Raw genomic sequence first — 12,029 nt, 5'->3', positions numbered from 1 at the left:
TTCAGGATGAACTCCACGGAGATGCAGGCTGGCTCTCTACCATGTGCATCAACATGCTCGGCATGAGAGAAGCAACCTGTTGACAGGGAGACTCATGTATCCTTGGACATAGGACCCTGCAAGGCTTTCTCTATTCTTTCACTTCCCTTTCCTCCTCCCACTTCCAGGACCAGGGACTGGGTCCAGCTGCTTCCAGCATGAACCGCCCATTGTAGGGGTGGTCTACATGTCATCTTCCAGATGCAGGCACTCATCCTCCTCCACTGGCAGCTGGGAGGTCACAGGTGGTGATGCAGGGCAGGCAAGCCCCAAAACTGGGGCTTAGCTCAGGAGAGTTCTTGGCTTCACCCAGGAAAGAATTCAAGGATGAGCCCATGGTGTCAGCAACTTTTATTGAAGCAGCAGTGTACAGCAGCAGCAGAGGTCCTCGCAGGCAGTATGCCCACAGTAGCAGCTCAGGGGCAGTTCTGCAGTCATGTTTATGCCCGTTTTTAATTATATGCAATTATATTATATGCAAATTAAGGGGCAGATTATGCAGAAATTTCTAGAAAGAGTGGTCACTTCTGGATTGTCAGGTCAGTTACTTCACGGAAAGGGGTGGTAACTTCTGAGTGTTGCTATGGCAATGGTAAACTGACATGGCACACTAGTGGGCGTGTCTTATGGAAAAGGGCTTCCACCCTGTCTCTGTTTTAGCTAGTCCTCAATTTGGTTCCGTGTCTGAGCCCTGCCTCTGGAGTTGAGTCTTGACTTCTACCTCAGTGGGACTTTGCCAGTCCCCAAGGTAGCTGGACGACAATGTCACCCCAGCATGGAGGTTGGGTTGGAGCAGCCCTGGGGACACTCACCTGCCTTGAGTTCCTGTGAGCCTTGAAAATGTTTGTGCCTCACCAACCTCCTACTACAGGGAGTGTGATTTTACAAGGGCACCAGCTGCTACTCTGACACCCATGGCTTTTTGTTGCCAGGCCTGGCCTCCCACTGTTTGCTCCAAGCCAAAGACTGAGTGAGGAGGGATGTGAAGGCAGGCCCTGTTTCTGGGAGACACGGGACTCCTCCAGCAGTGAGTTTGCTCTAGGACTCACCAAGGGCCTTGCAGATCTATCTCCGGACTGCACATCAGTCTTGGAGGCCTCTGTCCAACCTCCCCTTCACTCCAGGTTGGACATGCATCTATCTCAGTCTGATGGCTCTGCCAGCTTCTTCCAGCTCCCTTTTCATTTTCTCTCACACAAGCATTTCCCTCTGTACAATCCTTGTAAGTGTGGTCCTGTCTGGCATCTGTTTCTCAGAGGACCTGAACTAACACACACACTAACACAGTGTCCCAGAACCACCGGGGTTTTCAGGACTCCTGGGAGACTGGCAGCAGGTAGGCTGGGAGCCAGAGGAACAGGCTTGGGACTCTGATGGGAAATTTGGGTCTTTCCAAGTTCCTACTCATTATTTTTATAGAGATATGAGTTCCCTCCAGATTTCTCTGCATGGCAGGAGTGGTTTGAAAGGGTATTGCAAAGCTACCTAAGTTTTCTTTGCAGAAGCGAGATGGCATGATGTTGAATGTGGCGCTGCCATCTGCTGGTTAAGGCAACCTTTCTGACATTCAAATTCCTCATCTGTCAGGTGGAATGGGGATCCCTCCTCCCTCCTCATAGGGCTGCCAGGAGCATTGAATAAGAGCAAGTGTTTGGTGCGCTGTGCGTATTGGTGGTAAATAGGAAGCTCCCAACACACGGTGACAACTTGGAGCCCTGACTCCTTTGCTCACCTTCCTAAAACATCTGTAGATCTCACAGTTATTTTTTTTTCCTGAAGTTAATAAGGGCTTGGCTGGATGGCAAAAGCTTCTGGAATTCCTGCAACCCTTTCAACCCCCCTGAAATGTAGTCACAGGTTTGAGAGCGCTTGGGTTCAAATGCTCATTCTGCAGCTGCTGCTTCGTGGAATTCTGAGCAAGTTACATATTATCTCGTGCCTCAGCTTATTCATCTGTAAAGTTGGGGTTTATGATAATATATAGTATTTAACTCATAAGGTTGTTGGAGTATCCAAGAGGCAGTGAATACAAAGGGCTTAGCCCAGTGCCTGGCATAGTAAGGGCTCAGTAAGGAACAGTAGCTTTTAGAATTCTTATTGCTGGTCCAACAATGATAGACTGGATTAAGAAAATGTGGCACATATACACCATGGAATACTATGCAGCCATAAAAAATGATGAGTTCATGTCCTTTGTAGGGACATGGATGAAGCTGGAAACCATCATTCTCAGCAAACTATTGCAAGGACAAAAATCCAAACACCACATGTTCTCACTCATAGGTGATGGGAATTGAACAATGAGAACACATAGCCACAGGAAGGGGAACATCATACACTGGGGCCTGTTGTGGGGTGGGGGGAGTGGGGAGGGATAGCATTAGGAGATATACCTAATGTTAAATGATGAGTTAATGGGTGCAGCACACCAACATGGCACATGTATACGTATGTAACAAACCTGCATGTTGTGCACATGTACTCTAAAACTTAGAGTATAATAAAAAAAAATTCTTATTGCTGGTATTGTCGTTGGTATTCATTATCCTCTGAACTTGATGAAACTCTGATTTCCTGAGCAGGGCTATCTGAGTCTGTGGACCCCGAGAGCAGAATGTGTGGGTTGCCATCTTGGCTGATCTCGGGCAAGTTTACCTAGGTTCAGCTCAATCTCCCAATCGGTCTCTGCTTTCATTTCCTTAGCTGATAAACAGGGGTAAACCATGCTTTGCTCCAGTCTTCTCATTTGAGGGCTTTGTTCTTTGCCTCACCCTTTTTATCTGTAAAATGGTAATACCTGTTCATTTCAGGCACTGAAGGATGCCTGTTCATCAGTGAGAAGCTCTGAAAAAATTCATAAGTAATGTGGGGTCAGGAGCAGGTAGGGCTAGAGAAAATGGATCAGCCCTTTACAAATATAAAGTGCTAAATAATAAATGGCTTTTATCCATTTGCTTAAATAACTCCTCTTATTGACACGGCTTAATGAGTCCCTCGATCCCCAAATGATTCAAGATATATGTCCTCAATTTCACCTCTTGAAAAATTTCTTCATGGTTCAAAACAAGCAAAAGTCTTTGGGTCTAATTTTGAGAACTTACCTGACTACTATTCATTTTAAGAGATCTGGTAATTGTTTTGTGTTTTTAACAATTTTGAACTAAAGCTCTCATTATTCTAATTTATTTTTGTTAGCTATTAACCTAGGTGTTTCCTGATTTGCATAGAAAGAAAAAAAATGGATTTTCCAGTCTCTTTGACCCCTGAGATCTCAAAGCCCCTATGAAGATCGATCAGTTGGCATGGCTGGATTCAGACTTCCCAGGCCAAGAGGACGTGAAGAAATGATCAAATGAATCTCAGAGTTTGAATAATAGTTATCGGTTACTGCACACTTGCTGTGTGCCAGGCATGGTGCTCACTGCTGCCCATGGATCATTTCACCTAATTTCATCTACCAGCCTGATATCTGCACATGTGAGAACCTGAGACGTAGGGAGTTTGCATGGCTTTAGCTTTCGCAGAAGGAGTAACACAGGGTCATACCAACTTACTCCAGTTACCAATTCTGTGACCTCAGGTAGGTGAATTTCTATCCCCGATCATCCTCTTGTTAAAATGGGACTAGGTAACCTCAAACTTTTGTCGTGGTGATTGAACAGCTGAGTGTGGTGTTTAATACATGATCCGTGCTTAGTCAAGTCTTATTTTTATTACGGTCCAAGTTCACTGGTCTTGGGCGTGGTGGCATATTGGGAAGTTGACCCAGACCTGGTTCTGAAGCTTGTGCTTCTAATCATTGTCCTGATCCTATGCAGCTTCAGTTAGGCTCTTCTGCCTCCGAGCACCCTGTTAAGTTTCATAGCACTTAGTAGAGTGCTAGTTTATAGCATTGTGTTTGTCTACGTGATTCTTCATCTGCCTTGCTAGACTGTTTGCTCTGTGAGTGTAGGAACCGTGTCTGCTTTGCCCAATACATATCCACTGACTGGAAAGATTATGCCAAGTTTCTCTCATGTCTCACTGTGGGTGCTTTGAATTGGGAAAATATCCTTTCCCATCAGAGTAATTCAGTGAGACTTATTCATGCCAATTAGACGAGAAGCTTGGAATCTGACTGTTCACCCGTTGGAATTATTTCAGAACATCTCTACAGATACTGCTTTCACTTTCACAAGTTTTAAAAATGTATCCTGGTATCAGGCCAACACATATAACGTTTATCAGTTTCCCTTCAAGAAATGAATAGTGTTGTGTTGTTATTATTTTTGCCTCAGGTTCTTTTCTTCTGTTTTTCTTTTTTTTTTTTTTTGATTACCTTTTTTGATCACTGAAGTTGTGCACATGTTGGGATTGAAGAGTTGGGCAGACTGTTCATTGCCTGCCTTATATCCATTGCCCTTTCCCCTTTGTAAGAGGATCCAGGTTTTGTTCAGAGCAGCACTGAGCCCAGACCCAGGCTATGGATTATAATTGGTCAAAGTTCTGTTATCTAATTTCCAAGCTTTCCTTGCATCTGAGATGGTATATGACCCAGCTCTGTCCAAAAGGTCTGTTGCAAAATGTTCTGGGAAAAAAAAATTTATTGTCCTGGATAAAGGGACAGATGCAGCACTTTCCCTTCCATTTTTTTCCTGTCTTGAATTTGGATGTGATGGCTGGAACTGCAGCAACTGTTTTGTCAAAATATTGGTCAAGATGTGGCTGAGCTGCCGAACCAGAACATGAAGCTGACCACTTCTGGAATGCTTATTATGTAAGAAAGGACTATTAAATTAAGGCATATAGTGAGGCATTCTTATTACTTGGAGCTGAATGTATTACTAATGGGTAAAATGATGTTTCTAAAGATTTCCCTCAAAGGCAAAATAAAATCCCAATATTCATAGTTTTTTTTTTTGTTTTTTACTCACCCCATCCCCTTTACCCCCAAAGAGTTTAAGACCTTCTATTCTATGCCAGGATAAAAATTGCTACACCCATTTAAAAGATGATAATGCAGAGGATTGAGCAGGGATTTGCTATTCAAAATTTCAAAGCAGAGCCAAGAGCCTTGGTGTACACACTGTGGCTTCCATTCAAAGACTACATGCTGTCTCTCATTGGCTTAACACACCATTCATATTCCTTAGAAGGCTGAAAGGGCCATATTGATGCTGCCAGAACCTCAGACAGTGGTTCCAGGGAGTCTAGAGGGTTGAAACCCAGCGCTTAAGGCTCGCATGCTGTTCTTCTTGCTTGGAAATTTATGCCACAGCTTTGAAATTCTGGAATTTGTTGAGCAGTGATTTGTGACTGCGCGTTAAGAGGTGCTTATGCGGTAATGTTGCCTGCATCTTTATGAAGGTGGCGGATGCTGCTCTGAGCCTTCCAAACTGCTAATATTCTGGATATTATCTGTGTCCACACAGCCATCAATGCTCAAGCAGGGACATTAGGCTGATAGAGAATATCATTAAGGGCGAGAAGGTAGGAAGGAAGACTTACCAGGAGATGTCAGGATATTTTCTTCCCCAAAGGAAACCACCAAAGTCATCAATTCCAAATGTTGAATGCAGTGAAACTTTCTCTAACAAGAGGCTGATTTACCTTCAGCCTTTCAAGCGTGACTCCTTTATGCATTTCCCACATCTTTTCGCTCTGTCAAAATCCATTTTAACTCGATTTTGTTAGCTAAAAATATCTTGGTCCAAAATGTAACCCCATCATCATAAGACACTTTATTTTCAGATTTGTGATTTCCCTTTGTTTTTTTTTCCAAAGGCTTTATTTGCTTTTTTTTTTTTCCATGAAGATGATTCTTACACTGCTCTTTCCCCAAGCACGTTTGGCCATTCCACTTCTCTTTTGTACTGTTTCCAGACGTTTCCTCTCCTTTATAGTCATGACAAAATATAATAGCTAATTCTTATATAGTCTTTGCCATATGCCAGGCGCTGTTGTAATTGATTTATAGGTATTAACTCGTATAATCCTCACAATACCCTAAGGCACAAATACCATTATTTATCCTTATTTTACAGAATAGGAAACTGAGGCACAGAAAGGTTAAATAGCTGATCCAAGGACACACGGCAAGTGGCCAGGCCAAGATTCTAACCCACCAATCTGGCTGCAGCTGATTATGCTAATACTGATAGTAATGATAACTGGCATTTTCCAGTACTTAATCCATATCAGACTCTGTGGAGTCTTATATACATATTGCCTCCCTTAATCATCCCATAACCTTATGAGATATTAAGGATTATGGTCACCATTTTTAGGGCTGAGGAACTTGAAGCTGTGTGACTTTGCTGACCCGGTCGCTTGGTTAGTAAGATGCAGGCACTTTCAATGCCCATTGTACCTGGAATGCCCTCTCTCCTCCACCCTCACTTCTTTGCTCAGCTTCCTTCTGATCATTGTCCTCTCTCTGGGAACGCTTTCATGGAACCCCCTCCCCAGTCTGATTTAGACGCTCCAGCTCTCATATCCTACAATTGTCAATTTTCTTACCTGTCTCACTCGTCAGACCATGAACTCCTTATACAATGTATATTCACAGTAAAACAAGTATTAGAAACACAGAAATGTCTATTCAATCCCCCTGTTTCTATTTAAAAGATATTTTAAAAATCAAAGTATAATTTGAATACAGCAAAGCTACCCTTGTTAGTGAACAGTTCTGTGATGAAAGCATGCTGTCTGGTAGACAGTCTGGGTTAGTTTCCCCCAGTTGCTGTTCCTTGTGTCTTCCAGCTTCTGATGGCTTCAGGCATTCCCCGGTTTGTGGCCACATCAGGCCAATCTCCACCTTCCTGTTCACAGGACCTCTTTTCCTATGTGTGTCAAATCCCCCTCTCCTTTCTCTGCAAGGACAGTCTCACTGGGTTTAGGACCATCTTCGATCCAGTATAATCTCATCTTGATCCTTGCCTTAGTTACACTTGCAAAGTCCCTATTTCCGAATCAGGTCATATTCACAGACACTAGAGGGTAGGACTTGGACATATCTTTGTGGGGAACACATGAACCCACTAGATAGCTTCACAGTCAAGATATAGAATAATTTTATCACCACCTCCCAGTTCCATTCTGTTTCTCTTTCAATGAAAAAAAGTCAAAATGAAGCCATATCTATCAATGTAGCCATATCAATCAAAGTCTACCAATGTAGATATTGGTAAAATATATGTAACATAAAACTTACCATTTTAAGTGTACAATTCAGTGGCATTAAGTACATTTTTGATGTTATGTATCCATCACCACTTACTGTTTTATAACCTGCCTCACCCATGTAATCATGGATTATATGCACTTTTTACATGTCAATAAATTCAGATCAAAGTGCTCCATTATTTAAAATAAATGTATATTTTAGATGTGACTTTCTTAAAGGATCAGTACTTATTACACTAGAGTCTTACCCTCAGGGCCTAGCCTAATGCCTAGCATGTCGCAGGTGCCTGATAAATGTTTATTGAGTGAATAAATGAAGGAATGACTTTCTGGTGAGATACAATGATGCTGCCTGTGCCCACAGCAGGCCTGGGCTCTTAGAGTTTCCAAGGCTTTTGCCCTTTTTAGGTGTGATTTGCATTATCCAGTCCTCCATTTTTCCAAGATAGGTTGCTGTCTTTGCCTTCTCTGAAAACCTCCAGTGACTTTGAAGCAACTGCCTGGAGGGTCAGAGGTGTGTTTCTCCCAACTTGGAACTCTTCCCCGCTAAGGGTTTTCATTTCAGAGGGGGCAAAGCCAACTCTTTCCAGGTTTTATAAGCTGATAGAACAGGGCTGTCAAATGCTTTTTGTGGGAGAAGAAACAGGAAGATGGTTTGTTTTGCAGACAGCAGGTTATTGGGTAATTACATTTTTATAGAGCTGCCGTGGGACAAGTCATGGACCTGCTGTCTCCTTTGATGCTAAAAGGCAGACGGCCCCATAAAGATCAGAACAAGGGAAGGTGAAAGGGGTCAGGGACAGAGCTGCCCCTTGGGGGTCAGCTTCTGCCTGGAAGCATCCTCCTGCCCCCCACCACCAGGCCCCCCTTTGGGAAATGCCCTCCTTCCCTTGCCACATGTTTTGGTTAGAGTCACATTCATGCCAGCCTCTTCTACCTGTTTCTCTGCATACAGAGAAAAGGAGAGACAGAAAAAAGGCATTAACTAATAGGACCACCCTCAAGGAAGCCATTGTCATTCACTCATTCATTCGCTCTTTTACTTCCCCCTTCACTCATGCAGTCACTATGTTACTCATTCACTCATTCATTCAATAACTCACTCATTCACTCACCCGCTCATTTATTCATTTGCTCATTCATTCACTTGCTCATTTATTCATCCCTCATTCATGCATACATTCAAGTGTTTGGACACTTAACTAGGAGACTGAAATATACTGATATATTTTTCCCAAAGGTCAATTTGTTCATTAATTCAACACATCTTCATTGAGGTACTACCATGTGTCATGCATTGTGGCCATAGTGTTAGGTACAACTGAAGCAGTGGAGAAGAGATGCAATAAACTATTGCATCCATATAAAGTGTGCAGTGCCAGCCATGATAAGCACTGAGCAATACACAATTTGGCGCTGGGGGGGTGGTGGGTATGCGAGAGCCCATATGTAGCAGCTCAGCTGGTTGCTTATGAGTGATCAGAGGCCGGGCGCTGTGGCTCACCCCTGTAATCCCAGCACTTTGGGAGGCCAAGGTGGGCGGATCACGAGGTCAGGAGATCGAGACCATCCTGGCTAACACGATGAAACCCCGTCTCTACTAAAAAAATACAAAAAAATTAACCGGGCGTGGTGGCGGGCGCCTATATTCCCAGCTACTTGGGAAGCTGAGGCAGGAGAATGGCGTGAACCCGGGAGGCAGAGCTTGCAGTGAGCCGAGATTGCACCACTGCACTCCAGCCTGGGCGACGGAGTGAGACTCCATCTCAGGAAAAAAAAAAAAAAAAAGTGATCAGAGAAGGCTTCCCTGGTTCAGCTGAAATCTAAAAGACGGAGAAGAAGTTGCCCAGGCCAAGGGATGAAAGGGATGGTGGAGGTGGTGGAGCATGTGGTAGGGAGAGAACATTCCAGGCAAAGAGAGAAAATCCTGCACAGCCTCTGTGGAAGGAGAAAGTACTAAGCTTTCAAGAAAGGGGAGCAGTGGTGCCCTAGCCAGTCTGGCTTTGGAGGAAGCTCCATCCTAGTTGCTTCACCCAGGGCTGTGATCAGGAAATCCCTTTTCAGATCTTCTTGTGGCTCCGTTTCAAAGATCACTTCCTTTTGCAGAAATAAAACATGTTGCTAGGCTATCGTCTCAGCTCCAGCCCAAAACTCGTGGGCACAAGTTGGGGGGAAGCCAGTGTGGTGGCCTGAAGAAGGTCTCTTCATTCTTCGTTTTTCTTCCTGCCCTGGAAGGTTCTAGAAAGCTGTGCACTGCTATTCCTTTTCCTGGGAGGGTTGGAATGAGGCTAAGGGCTGAGGATTACTGGTCCCATCTGGAGACAAGTGTTTCAAATCAAGCTCCCCCCTTTTAAAGATAGCTGCCTTCTTCAGGGAGGCTCTGTTCCCCGACCCACACTCCCTGTGCTGATTTCCTGCTGTGTAGACAAGTACCTTAATAAATGATTATTTGTTTTATTGGGCAGCCCCTTCTGTACATGTCCAGTTTCCTACTGTGACCTCCAGCCAGAATCCCAAGGTGTCTTTCTTAAAGGGGCCAAGGAGATGGAGCCTTTTCTAGTTTTTATTCTTTTTATGGCTATGAGCTGTGAGTTCTGTACAAGGTAGCTTTTCCCTGGGGAGGTTTCTTCCTTCCCAAAGTCTTCCCCCTCATTCTGTTAGATACCAGCCTTCCAAAGACCCCCAAAGCTGCTAGTTGGGACTGAGGGGCCCCCAGCCCTGGCTGCCTGTACCCCTATCCTTGGGCTGCAGATGAAGGCAGCAATGACCCCGGGAAAGGATGAGGGGTCAAACAGAACAGAGGATGAGGAAGTATCGGAGAAGGAGTCAGCCCAAAGCATTTTCACTGGGCTTCTAAGAAATCCATGCGTCCAAGGTGTCTTGGTGGTAAGCAGAGCCCATTTCCCCTAACCAGGGTGGCAGCACCAGGTCAAAGGAACTCCGTGTGGGTCCCTGCTTGGATTATGCTCTGTCCCCACCACCAGGCCTTTGCTTATGCTGTGTTCATTGCCTGTAGTGACCCTGTCTCCTGCCTTTTGGGAGACCTAACATTTATAGAGGGCCAGCAAGGTGCCGGACATTGTTCCAAGTCTTGGGGATGCAGTGATGCACAAAACAGCCTATTCCTGCCCTCATCAAGCTTGCATTTCAGAGCAGGGCTGATGGACAAGAAATGAATACGCAGATAAACACTATGTGTGGTCTGCTGGGCAGCCATAAGTGCTGATGAGAAAGAAATCCAGCAGGACAAGGAGGGTGATGGGGAAAGTGGTCAGGGAAGGGTGGCTTGAGAGGTGACAGAGGAGCAAGGAAATGTGTTCCTAAGAGAGGGAACAAAATGTCCTAAGGCCTGGAGGCAGGGCTGAGCTCTGTGTGTCCCCAGGCAGCTAGGAAGCCAGCTGGTGGAGGAGGAGTGAGCCAAAGGTTGAGAACAGGGAGAAAGTTGCTGGACAGCCAGGCCATGTGAAGTTCCATGGGCCATTCACAGTGAGGATTTTGGATTTTATTGCAAAGCAGATGGGAGCCAATGGAAAGGTCTGAACTGAAGAGTGACAGGATCTGACTTAACGTTTTAAAGGAATCACTAGTTGTAGTCATTGATACATATTCATTCATCTCATCTTCAGCATTTTAAGATGCAGTGCTTTCATTTGTTTCCATTTTATAGATGCCAAAACTCGAGGCACAGAAAGCCTAAGTAACTTGCTCAGGATGCCATACAGCGAGTGAGGGGCAGAGCCAGGATTCTGTCTGAGCCCTCTGGTGGTTGGGCACCATCAGCTCCAGGAAGCCTCTTCTATGTGCTCCAGAATTGGTTGCATGAGGAGCCCCTATGAACTTCACCTTCCTGAGCCTCAGTTTTCTGTAAAATGGATATGATAGCAACCACTCTTGCCTTACTTTATACACAGTGCTGTTGGCAAAACCAAATGAGATAAGCTGCAAAATGAATGACTATATATTATTAATTAAATTGTTATAAAACCCAGCTCCTATTTATCAAGCATCTGTGGGGAGCAAATTCCTGCTTAGTGGGTCTTATTTAATTACCAAACCACTCTGTGCTGTAGGTGCTATTGCGATTCCAGAGAGCCTGGCACAGAGACAACAGTCAAGAAACTTGGAGTGAATTAATAGCGATGATCTCATTGGATTCTTTTCTTTTCGTTCCACTGAGACTTCTGGAGTTCCCTTGTTCTAGGTTCCTCGTGTCTAATGAATAAAATAGTAATATTTACTTCCTAAAGAGGTTGTGAGGATATCCTGTAGACCAAGTCCCTTCCTAGGAAGCAATTAATCAATTAGCTTTTTTTTTTTCTTTTTTTGCTTTCAGAAACATTCTATGCAAATAATACATGCAAATGATTTACATAGCACTAAATATTTTTAATGCAAATGATATACAATACTATCTTGCCCTTTTCACTTAACAATGTGCCTTGGAGATAATTGCATTATAATACATATAGACAACATTTTTCTTTTTTAACAGCTACATAGTATTCCATTGTATGGCTGTTTTATAATTTTGTCTTTTGCTATTAACCAGTGCTGCAATGAATATAATTGTATGTATCCTGGCACACATATGAGGATATTGGTTGAGTAAATATCCTCAAGGAGAATTGCTGGGTCAAGTTATACATAAATTTAAATTTTTGATAGACATTGCCAAATTGCAAGTTACAGAGATTGTAGAAATTTACACCCTTCACCAAGAGTGAATAAGACTGCTTATTTATCCAGAAACTTGCTAACATAGTATATTATTAAACTTAAAAAAATTCATACTGTGGGATCTTGATATACATACTGTTTTTTGGTGT

This window comes from Gorilla gorilla, chromosome 10, assembly GCF_029281585.2.
Source record: "Gorilla gorilla gorilla isolate KB3781 chromosome 10, NHGRI_mGorGor1-v2.1_pri, whole genome shotgun sequence".
NCBI classification, from domain to species: Eukaryota; Metazoa; Chordata; class Mammalia; order Primates; family Hominidae; genus Gorilla; species Gorilla gorilla.
This window is presented reverse-complemented; position numbering follows the sequence as displayed.